Below are 8430 nucleotides of genomic sequence, written 5' to 3'. Positions count from 1 at the left end.
TGCTGGCCTGCTCGTCCTAGCATTCATTCATCCATTTGAAAAATATTTATTGGGCAACAGTTCCTGAACTGTGCATTGCCGGAATGCTGTGAGAACAATTGTGTGTCAAATAGACATGGTTCCTGTACTCAACCAGACCACAGGACAGGACTGGAGCGAGGGTGGCTCAGTGGGTAAGAACCCTGCTGCTCTTGCAGAGGACCTGAATTCCATGAGGGTGGCTCCTAACACCTGTAACTTCAGTTCCTGGGGGACCCTACGCCCTCTTCTGGCCTCAGCGGGTAATGCATGTGTGTGTAATGCACATACACTCATACAGGTTCACACTCATACACATAAATAAGAAAAAAATCTAGTCAGGTGTGGTAGCTAGTGACTGTAATCCCGGTACTCGGGAGGCAGAGGTAGGCAGATCTCTGAGTTCCAAGCCGGCCTGGTTTCCAGATTGAGTTCCAGGACAGTGGGAGCTACACAGAGAAACCCTGTCTCAAAACAAACAAATAGAAAATAATAAATAAATAAGTAATCTTAAAATATTTTAAGACTACAGGATAGAGGTTGAAAATGAATCGAAAACAATAAAAAGCAAAAAAAAATAAATGAATGATAAAAAGTTCATGTGGCTAAAGTGGCAAAACCTGAGGTGTCTAACAAAAAATGCTCTAAAAGAGGGAGCCCTGAGGGATAGCTCCACACAGATGCTCACAGCATCACCACTTACAAGAGCTCAAAGCTAGAAGTGAGCCAGCATCCATCAACAGGAGAAAATCAGAGTGGAATGACTGCCGTAATCAAGAAGATGTTACTCAACCTTGTAAGGGGAAGGCTTTTGACCCCAGCCACCTGAGCTTTGAACCTGTGATGTTGAGACCGGCCAATCAGTGTACAAACAAATAGCAGATGGGCACAGTGGTGTGTATCCTTCTAATCCAAGGAAGGCCGGGGCAGGAGAGCGGTGAGTTCAGGGGCATCTTGGGCTACATAGCAAGTCCCATGCCAGCCTGGGCTATGCGGCAGAACCACCTCTCAAAGATTAAGACAAAACGGTGTTGTTCCACTTAAATGAAATCTCTGAAATAGGTGCATAAAGACAGAAAACGGAATGGTAACTGCCACCGCCGAGTTGGGGGAAGGGCGTAAGGAGGAGCTGCCTGGGGGTTGATGGTAGCAAGAGGAAGTTCTGCAGTTTGGGGTACAGCATGGAGTACGCCGGCACACCCAACCACGCTTTGAAACAGTCATCATGGCAGACTAGGTGTTAGACGAGGCTAATTTTACCATCCTTTGTACAAAACGGAGAGAGCAAGAGAAAGGGGGAAAGTGATGGGGGAGGGGGAGGGAGGAGAAAGGAGAGAGAGAGAGAGAGAGAGAGAGAATGGAGAGAGGGAAGGATGACCAGGGAGAGAAGCCTGTGCTATGTCCTACATTCCCACAGAACTGTGACTGAGTCTTCCTGTCTGTTGGGGTGGCTATCGAGTGCCCTGTAAGGTACTCACGGGAACCCCCACCCCTGCGCCTGGTTCACACAGGATGAAGGTGAAATCTTCCCGACTGTTACCTCTCGTGCTCAATAAACAGCTGTTGGGATAAGCACAGCAAACAGGGCTTTAACCAGCCAGCGGCTCCTACTCCTAAAGGAAACCTGTATGCTTGGTGTTGTCCCATCTAAGCCAAGTCCCTTTCCTAACCCTGTAGTGACTTCCTGTTCAGCTGTCACATTCTTCCTTCAAATGCCATCTTCACCTTGTCCCCAGGGACACCACTTATTTGATCCCCAGCCCCGACCCCCAAGTCAAGTATCAACCGCTTAGCCTCCTCTGTGGGCTGTCCCTTGCCAGCCTGCTGCCCTCTGTACTTCAAGGTACAATGGCCTCTTTTCTCACTCATTCCTGAGACCCCAGCCAGCCTTCTGGCATCCCTTACCACAAATGCACCCAGAACTGTCGGGTCTACACCCTGGCCATCCCCTCAGTCTGGACTCAATGTCGTCCTCCTATTCAACGCTGTCACAGAGACGTCTGACTCAGCATCTTAATGGGCGAGCCTAACATACCCAAAACAGATAGGCTTACCCAGTGTCTTAGTTAGGGTTCCCACTGCTGTGAAGAGACACCAGGAACAAGGCCCAACTCTTATAAAGGACATTTAATTGGGGCTGGCTTACAGGTTCACAGGTTCAATCCACGATCATCAAGGCAGAGAGCCTGGCAGTGCCCAGGCAAACTTGGGGCTGGAGGAGCTGAAAGTTCTATATCTTCACCCAAAGGTAGACAGGAGAAGACTCCTCCACATGGCTAGGAGGAGGGTCCCAACGCCCATCCCCACCGTGACACACTTCCTCCAACCAGGCCACACCCACTCCAGCAAGGCCACACCCCCTAGTAGTGCCACTCCTTGGGTGAAGCGTATTCAAACCACCACACCCAGCAACCACGATTCCCATTGCTTCAACAAAAACCCTAGTACCATTTTCTGTTCCTCTCACATCCCAGTCAACACACCAACAAATCATGCCTGGTCAGACTTCACACCACACCCAGCATCTATTCATCTAGTCCTAGGACTGCCATATTGTTTCAAGCCCTGAGAGCCAACCTGTGCTATTACTGGTACCTAATGAGGATTTCCCCTGTCTTTGACTTAAACTCACCTCTAAACGATTTATCTCCCAAGTGGCACCAACGTGACCCTTCGAAACTGTAAGATCACATCTCCTCTCTGACCTAACACCTACACGGCCCCGCCTTTCATGTAGGCTACAGGGCAAATATGTATCATGTCTACCACAACTCTACTACCTCCAGGACCAGAGGGGCCCAAGGAGGAGAGAGGAGAGAGGAAGGAGCCTCTCCTTCCCCTGAGCCTGCACTGAGCAGGAGGCAGGAGCACACATGCCTTCCTTTCGTGTACATTCCTGTTAGAATGGAAATTGTAATTATGTAAATGAGAGACTTCTCAGGGTTCTAAGTGAAGAGGACTCGTTGGTCTATAAGATTAATAACTTAGAAAGATCATAGCTAATCTTATACTCCACCTCAAAGGTTCTGAGTAGGGAAAGTAGTCAAGCTAGCATTTTTTGCAAGGACATAGTGGATTTTTTTCTTAAAGCTGTTTAAAAGTTCCGTATTGCTCAGAGCCCAAGGAATTTTGCCGTTCTGCAAAGAGTTCTTCCTACGCACAGAGCCACCCCAGCAACCGAGCCAGCATCGAGATTTCTCCCCAGCCCACACCCCACCCACGCGCGCACGCCGTTGCTTTACTGGAGCGGTGCAGCACTGAGATTCTGTCGCTTATGCACAGGCACACTCACGGCTGATGTACGACTTTGCTATAAATTGAAAGAGGGCCCCAGCAACCACGTACTACAAAAACACTATCCGTTCCCTTTAAGATCCAGGAATGTCACGAAAACACAGCATGCCCAGAGCCCCACACGGTGAAGACTTGTCTTCAATGTTTCATACCTTTGGACTAAACATTGAGGTGCAGCCCTGGGCCATTCCTGACCCAGGTAGCTAGCCGATTGCTTCCTTGGGAGATTTCCTTTGTTCCCCAAATCCTCTGTGTGGTCTTTGGGTTCTGCATCTGTCTCCTCATTATTGCGGTGGTGCTGATGGAGGCTGCCATTTTCTACTGACTTAGGCTGAGGTTTCTCACTGGGAGTCGAGAAGCTGTCTACAGCCTCCTGAGTGGGCTTGTTGGCTGACCGGTCTCACTACTGCGCTAGGTTTGTTCTTGTTAGTGTCCCTGCTATTGTTCAGGCTCCTGCCTGGAGTCTGTTCCCCCAGCAGCCAGTGGGGACACTTCAGTCTACAGTCCTGTGAAAGACAGCTTTGTGTTTCATAGCGCCTGTGCAGCATGGCACCCAGTGCCACTCATTCACCTTCCCCAAGGGAGAGCACCCTGGATCTTATGTGGTAGGGGAGGACGTGTGCTTAGAGTCACTGGCGGGGTGAAGGAGTGATGCAAGAGTGGTGTTGATACCAATGGGGGCGACAGATGTGGTGGCAGTGCCAGCAGCATTGATGGATTTGGTGACAGCGGTGGTGCTGTGTTGGCAGTAGTGATGGTGGTGGTGGTAGAGCTGCTGCTGGTGATGGCCTTAGGGATCGAACCTGCAGCCATTATGGCTGAGATGGCAGCAGTGGTGGTCAGCGGTGCTGCTGCTGCTGCAGCAGTGGTGACTGTGATGCAGTGTGGGCGCTGCTGCTGCTGCAGTGGTGACTGTGATGCACTGTGTGTGCTGCTGCTGCAATGGTGGTTGTGATGCAGTGTGGGTGCTGCTGCTGCTGCAGTGGTGACTGTGATGCAGTGTGGGTGCTGCTGCTGTTGCAGTGGTGGCTGTGATGTGTGGGTGCTGCTGCTGTTGCAGTGGTGGCTGTGATGCAGTGTGGGTGCTGCTGCTGCGGTGGTGGCTGTGATGCAGTGTGGGTGCTGCTGCTGCAGTGGTGGCTGTGATGCAGTGTGGGTGCTGCTGCTGTGGTGGTGGCTGTGATGCACTGTGGGTGCTGCTGCTGCAGTGGTGGCTATGATGCTCTGTGGGTGCTGCTGCTGTTGCAGTGGTGGCTGTGATGCAGTGTGGGTGCTGCTGCTGTGGTGGTGGCTGTGATGCAGTGTGGGTGCTGCTGCTGCAGTGGTGGCTGTGATGCACTGTGGGTGCTGCTGCTGCGGTGGTGGCTGTGATGCACTGTGTGTGGGTGCTGCTGTTGCAGTGGTGGCTGTGATGCAGTGTGGGTGCTGCTGCTGCGGTGGTGGCTGTGATGCAGTGTGGGTGCTGCTGCTGCAGTGGTGGCTGTCATGCAGTGTGGGTGCTGCTGCTGCAGTGGTGGCTGTGATGCAGTGTGGGTGCTGCTGCTGCGGTGGTGGCTGTGATGCAGTGTGGGTGCTGCTGCTGCGGTGGTGGCTGTGATGCACTGTGGGTGCTGCTGCTGTTGCAGTGGTGGCTGTGATGCAGTGTGGGTGCTGCTGCTGTGGTGGTGGCTGTGATGCAGTGTGGGTGCTGCTGCTGCAGTGGTGGCTGTGATGCAGTGTGGGTGCTGCTGCTGTTGCAGTGATGGCTGTGATGCAGTGTGGGTGCTGCTGCTGCAGTGATGGCTGTGATGCAGTGTGGGTGCTGCTGCTGCAGTGGTGGCTGTGATGCACTGTGGGTGCTGCTGCTGCGGTGGTGGCTGTGATGCAGTGTGGGTGCTGCTGCTGCAGTGGTGGCTGTGATGCACTGTGGGTGCTGCTGCTGCGGTGGTGGCTGTGATGCAGTGTGGGTGCTGCTGCTGCAGTGGTGGCTGTGATGCAGTGTGGGTGCTGCTGCTGCGGTGGTGGCTATAATGCAGTGTGGGTGCTGCTGCTGCAGTGGTGGCTGTGATGCACTGTGGGTGCTGCTGCTGTCACCTCCAGCTCCTTCTGCCTTCCCTGCTGTCTCCTACTCCTACCCCACCTCTCAACCACTGTCACTTCTACCAAATTCTGGACAACTCTGGCTTTTCTCTTAGAGACTAGGTGACTGCTTCCGCCAGTCAGCAAACACATCACTATTCAGCCACCGGCTTCCCCCTTTTACAGAAGTTACCTGACATGGCTACGCCCCCATGCTCTTTGTCATTGTAAATGTATCCCCACTTCTATCCCATGATCGTTTCTGTGGGGTTTAGGGAAGAGCAGGGTTTAAAATAGAAGTCCCCACTGCCTTTAGAACAAGGCTGTGTTTTTTCCGTCTTCTCTTCAGATTTCCTCTTTCTATTTGATTTGCTGTGTGAAGAGTAGGATCCACTCCGTGTGTTCTGGGTAAGCTTGGGGCCTGGGTCTCCATTTCTCAAGATCTGAAGGGTCTGGGGTTCTTCAAGTTTTGAGAATTTTCTTTAAAGGATTGAGTTTTATTTTTTCCTTTTTTTCTTTTTTTTTTTTGAAATGGGAACCGAACCCAGGGCCTTTTGCTTTCTATGCAAGCGCTCTACCACTGAGCTAAATCCCCAACCCCTGAGTTTTATTTTTAAACCAGAAAAAAAAAACATGTTTAAGCAAAGTTTTGGAAAATCAAAACCAATTTAAAACATTTACATTTTTCAAATTCTTGTTTTCAATACTAAAAACACAAAGCCATGGACTTGTGTACCGTTCACAAGATAATTACAGGATTTATTAACTATATTAATTCATAATACATAGGCAGGGTAGTACAGTAATGAGAGGCAGGGGGGACCCAAGTGATGGATGTGTTCTTTGCATTTCATTCCAACCCATTTAGACGCAGCACTAGCCTTCAGAGTCATGATTTCCATAATGACAGTGGCCCTGCATTTGCTCCACTTGAGCTCACGTGCCTCGCCTCAGCCAGCTCCAGACGGCACAGCCCAGCTTCCCATAGGCAGTAGGGACTTAAGTCGCCTGCCTGTGAGAGCGGCAGAACAAAGGGCTAGGTCTCCAGCACGCTTGGCTTACAGCAGCTGCTTCCTGTAATGTAGGCAAGCTTTGCTCATGAGCACGTCTTGGGACGGAATGTCCTCTTGAGCCCTGACGAGAAGACAGAAAGGAGATTAAATGACTGTCCTAGTTACGGTTTCGTTGTCGTGAAGGGACAACATGACCAAGGCAAGTCTTATAAAAGCAAACATTTGATGGAGCGGGCTTACAGTTTGGGAGGTTCAGTCCATTGTCATCACGGCTGCAGTGTGCAGGGAGGCGTGGTGCTGGAGAAGGGGCTGAGAGAGTTCTGCATTTTGAAGGCAGCAGGAGACTCTGATTCTACACTGGGCAGAGCTTGAGCCTAGGAGACCGCAAAGCCCACCTCCACAGTGACACACTTCCTCCAACAAAGTCACACCCATTCCAACAAGGCCACATCTCCAAGGGGTGCCACTCCCTGTGGCCAAGCATTCAAACACATGAGTCTAGGGGGTCAAACCTATTCAAACCACCACAATGACCAACATGGCTTCTCTTCCTTTAGGACACTTAGTGCTACTGGGAATCTCACAAAGCCTTGGCACCTAGTTGGATATCATCTCTCTTTGCAGCATACTTTAACACTTAAATACAAACACTTTAAATACAAAAAAGGGGAAAATCTGCCTCCTTGCTCAAGAGAAAAATATCGAGGGTTTTTTTGTTTTGTTTTGTTTTGTTTTTTTTGTCACATTTTCTCCCTCTCAGTATTGCCACACACTCACACACACGGAGGGAGGGAGGGAGGGAGAGAAGGAGGGAGGGGGGAGGGAGGGAGGAAGGGAGGGAGGGGAGAAGGAAAAAGCATTCGAGAGACAGCTTGAAATAAAGCAATTCAACTCGATCAGACTTGGATTCAGATGCTGTCTCCTCTCTCCCCTTTAACAAGTGCAGGAACTTAGGCAGACTTGAATCTCTGACAGACCCTCTGAGCTCCAGCTTTCCTGACTAGGAGCAGAGCAACAATGGTATTGATTACATGAATTATTTCAGGATGAAACAAATCAAAATAATATGTACAGAGTTACGCTGGTCACAACTGTGACTGTCTAGTGGGTGTTCAGCGAACAGTAGCTCCTTGACTCCTGAATTCAGCAAGTCTTTATGAAGTGTCAGGCGGCAGGGAACAGATGTGGACGGAGCCAGGTGTGGACATGTCCACCACTGAGTGCTGTGTACATGACCAGCAGCTGTGAGGCCTGAATGGGCCTGGATCTGGAAGGCAGATGGATGGGATCTGACTGACAGAAGTCAAGGAAGTTTTGGAGAACTTGTAAAAGGAAGAGTTGCTACTCTCCACCTTTAGAACCAAGCATCACATTCCAAGCACCCCCTATGCTCAAGACTGCCTGATTTTCTCATCACTCCTAATGGCTGCGTGACATCATCTGGCTTCCGGGTGTTGTGCAACCCTTCCCCGTCATTTGATTTCTCAGTTATCAATTTGGAGCAATCACAGGCATCACAAGAACAAACAGACACCTGACGGTTCTTCCTCTCCCGAATTACTTCCGGGTCATCGAGCCTGGGTCAAGGGCTATGAGCACTCTCGGCAGCTCCCTGCGAAGGTCTTGTCAATGGGTTCACACACTGGGTGTTACAACTTGAGGTAGTTTGTCAGGATGGGCCAAAGTAGAACTTCACTCTTATTCCGCTGTGTTATCTGATGGGGAGAGGCCAGTCACCAGGCAGGAGGGGAAAAGGAAGCTTACCTTCCTGGAAACAGCTAAGGCGTGGCCTGAAATACCACACCTACAAGCAGACACTAAGTGTGGCTATGGTGTTGTGTTTTTACCTTGTACACAGCTAACTGCACAGGCGGTTTAGAGAGTAATGACTGCCACTGAACATGAGCAGGGAAAGTCATTGTTTTTTTAAAAACAGTTTTCTTTTTTCAGAAGGATGGCCTCTGTTAGCAGGAATCCTTTACTAACACATACCAGTATTTGTTGGTCTTCCACTGCAGAGTGGCCTGGTTACGTTTGTTGATTTGTT

General features: G+C 50.4%; 1 long non-coding RNA gene across 1 annotated transcript; it reads right to left on the bottom strand.

Annotated features, from left to right (window-relative positions):
- Positions 1 to 6103: 6103 nt before the first annotated feature.
- On the bottom strand, positions 6104 to 8107 carry LOC116910052. The gene is made up of 2 exons (XR_004389124.1): positions 7456 to 8107; positions 6104 to 6504 (listed from the first exon to the last, which is right to left on the bottom strand). It is a non-coding gene; the product is annotated as an uncharacterized LOC116910052 (long non-coding RNA).
- Positions 8108 to 8430: the final 323 nt, after the last annotated feature.

This window comes from Rattus rattus, chromosome 9 (genome assembly GCF_011064425.1).
Source record: "Rattus rattus isolate New Zealand chromosome 9, Rrattus_CSIRO_v1, whole genome shotgun sequence".
NCBI lineage: Eukaryota > Metazoa > Chordata > Mammalia > Rodentia > Muridae > Rattus > Rattus rattus.
This window is presented reverse-complemented; position numbering and strand designations above follow the sequence as displayed.